This window comes from Vombatus ursinus, unplaced genomic scaffold (genome assembly GCF_900497805.2).
Source record: "Vombatus ursinus unplaced genomic scaffold, bare-nosed wombat genome assembly UNPS02014864.1, whole genome shotgun sequence".
Taxonomy (NCBI): Eukaryota; Metazoa; Chordata; class Mammalia; order Diprotodontia; family Vombatidae; genus Vombatus; species Vombatus ursinus.
The window spans coordinates 15,956,535-15,960,002 of NW_020954642.1; the positions used below are offsets into that span (position 1 = coordinate 15,956,535).

A 3,468-nucleotide genomic window follows, 5' to 3' on the forward strand; every position below is an offset into this window, starting at 1 on the left:
TGCAGATGGGTGAAGAAACTGAATCTGAGAGGCTATTTGATTTGCCTGAAATCACAAAGCTATTCAGAGACAAAAACCAGAATTTGAACTTGGGTATCTCAAGCCTGAGGAAAGATTATTTTTCTTCTCCATAGGATTGAGGTGACATTTGACTATACAACAGTATCCAGCTATGTAGCTGGCAGGGCTACAGAATCTAACAGGGTCTTTTTCCTAGTCACAAGTGAAATAGAGAAATAGTGAGGAGAAATAAAATAAAATTAGCTGAAGAGCCATTGACATAATTAGAGAAAGTTGTCTAACAACCAGAGTATTTATAAACTACTTGGCTAAACAGAACCTGCTGCACAAAGAGGGATATTTGGAGAGAAATAACCACACGATTTTAAAAAGCATCTGGGGCAATGACAACCGTTGAAAAATATAGCCTCTGGAAAAGGATGTCTTAGAAGGAGATTATGAGAGTTTCCTTTCTCCCTCCTATCTCTAGTCCATGTGAGTGTCTCTGCTTGATAGTGTATTCAGCGCCAATGATCTTCCTTTTCTTCTACAGCCCACAGCAAAATGTTATGGCTGATTCCCTCCCTCTCTCTCATCACCCTTCAAGTCCCACGGCCTGAAGCTGGCTCATAAGCTGATCTTCAGTTACCAGCAATTTATCAAACCTCAGGAATAAGAAGCCAATGGAGTGTCACTCATTGCCACCCATTTGCTATGAAGTAAGATTATAGAAACACATTGTGTGGGTGGAGGGGAAGGAGGAACTATAGAGTTCATCCTTACCAACCCTTCCCCAAGACAGGAATTCTCTCTATAGTTGGCCAGCCTCTGTTTGAATATCTCCAGTGTTGAAGACCTCACTATCTACTAGAGTAGCTTATTTCATTGTTGGGTGGTTTTCATTTTTGGAAAGTTCTTCCATTATATTGAGGTGACATCTGCCTCCCAATAATTTCCACTCATTGGTCTGAACTGTACCCTAGGAGTTACATGGAACAAGTCTAATCCTTACCCTCCATTACTGCCCTTCAGATATTTAGACATCAAACATGCTGCACCTTAAAGTCTCCTCTTTTCCGGGTTAAAAACTCCTATGTTCATCTAAAGACAATTTCCAAAATCATCCCAATCCTGGCCAGTGTTCCTCCTAAAATAATAACAAAACAAAAACTTTGTCTTTCAGTACCATTTGCAGGCTGTTTCAGACTTCCACTCTATTAACATTTCCTAGAAGCATTTGCTGTAGGTTTGCAACAGGGCCTTAGAACTACCTAGGCCAGACTTCTAGTCTAGTTTATAATTTTCCTATGTGGCCTAAGATTTTATGGAGATCCTGTCCACACAATAATAGCTTATTTTTAAATAATGTTTTAAGATATACAAATAATTTTGTATTTGATCCTTACTATAACCCTGTGAGCTAAGTATTCTATTGGTTCCATTTTAGAGATGAGGAAACTGGGACATAGAGAGGTTAAGCCAGCTGCCCAGTCACAGAAACAGTAAACATCAGCTCAGGTTCTGGACCCATGCCTCTCCTGATTCCACATCTAACATAACACATTGCGCTTTAAGAATAACTACCCGGGAGGGAGCCTGTAGACCACGAGCTTCTTAGAGTAGCAGGACCAAAGCCTGTCTGGTCACTGGCATGACTGAAACCTCTGGTCACACTCCTTCCTGGCAAGGGGGATCAGACACTCGAATCACTGTGATCACTACCACCACCTTTTTTGGCCCGGGCTCACCCACCATGGTAGGCTTTCCTAGGGCACTTACATCCAAGCTGGGCCTTCTGTGCCTACTGCAGCTGGTATCCATCTGCATGGCCTTTTCTTAAGTGGTCCATGTGGGTGCCTGGAATGGGGCCATGGGCCACTGGGCCATGTTTGCCTGGTGTTTTTGCTTTGCCTTGACACTGGTAATTCTGGTGGTAGAAGTGAGTGGCTCCCAACCTTGATTCCCACTCTTCTGGCGAAATTTCCCCATTGCTTACGCCTGTTATGCCACCCTGCTCTGCCTCTTGGCTCTATCATTTACCCTCCCACTTATTTCCAGTTCAAGCCCCAGGGCCAAAGATGATGCTGTGCCATTGCAGCCACCTTCTTCTCCTGTGTGGCCTGCCTCACCTATGCCACTAAGGTGACCTGGACCAGAGCCTGGCCCAGGTAGGTCACATGCTACGTGGCCACAGTCCCTGGCCTCCTCAAGGTCTTTGATACTTTTGTAGCCTGTATCATCTTTGTCTTTGCTGGTGACCCACCCATCCAACAGCGTCATGCCGCCCTGGAATGATGTCTGGCCATCTACCGTATCTGCTTCATCCTGTCTGCCATGGCCATCTTCCTAAGCCTGAGTGACTGCACAGACCAGTTGCCCATCTCGTTCCCTACTTTCCTCACAGGCCTGGCCATGCTGGTGGTGGCTCTCTACACCTCAGTCCTGGTCCTTTGGCCCCTCTATCAGTTTGATGAGAGGAAGGATGGCCGGCCCTGGAGGCAGGATGATTCTGGCTGCTCCAGTCACCATGCTTCTACTGTGTGTGACTGGGATCGATGGCTGACAGTGGCAATCCTCACGGCAGTCAACTTCCTGGCTTATGTGGCTGACCTGGTGCACTCAACCTGGCTGGTCTTCATTATCTGGGCACCAGCCTACCAGCCTCTCCATTCCCAGTCTCCCTCTCCTTTTTCCTTTCTTGGGTCCCTTTGCCTGCTTTTCTCACTGTCTATATTTCCTTCTTTCCCACCAGCTCTTGGCTGCCTCTTTCTCTCTGCTCCTTTCTCCTGCCCTTCTGCCTGTCCCAACTCCCCTCTAAGGTCCTGAGCTTCTTACCCCTGGCCCAATTCCCAGTAGCTATTCCAGGGTTACTTGGTCACACATCAACCCCCGCCTAGGGCCATGGGTTCCCACAGCCAAAGTGTATTGCTCTGTGTGCCCCCCTTCCCCCTCAATCCCATGTGCCTTAGTCTGGTGAATGTTGGGAAAGCTGGGGAAGGCGGTGGCCTCCTCCTTCATCCTCTTCCTGCCTGCGTGGAGGCAGTGGGGGCCACCTCTCTGTGCCAAATGCACCTCGTCTTCCAAGTGAAAAATGTATCCTGAGAGGTGTCTAGGATTCTCAATCAGAGGGGACAGTCCTCAAGCCCTACTCTGCCTTGGTCTCTATTATCACAACACCGTGGACAGCTCCTCCTGGCAACCTGGGGAAAGGGAATGGAGGAGGGTGAGCACCACCCCTCCCCATCTGTCTTGGACCTTTCTGGTCTCAGGGAATGTCAGTCAAGACTGAGACTCAAGGCAAAGGCCACCTGACCCAGAAACACCAGAAGTGATTACTTTCCTTAAGACTAACAGGCAGGTAGGAGGAATTTGGAGGACCAGAGAGAAGGGAGCAAATGTTTTCCTCCCAACTGCCTCCTCTCCAGTGCCGTGTGCATGTGTGTGTGTGTGTGTGTGTGTGTGTGTGTG

At 47.7% G+C, this 3,468-nt stretch overlaps 1 pseudogene; it reads left to right on the plus strand.

The window, feature by feature from the left end:
* The first annotated feature begins 1,651 nt into the window (after window positions 1-1,651).
* LOC114027931 lies at window positions 1,652-2,826 on the plus strand (annotated as a pseudogene).
* Window positions 2,827-3,468: the final 642 nt, after the last annotated feature.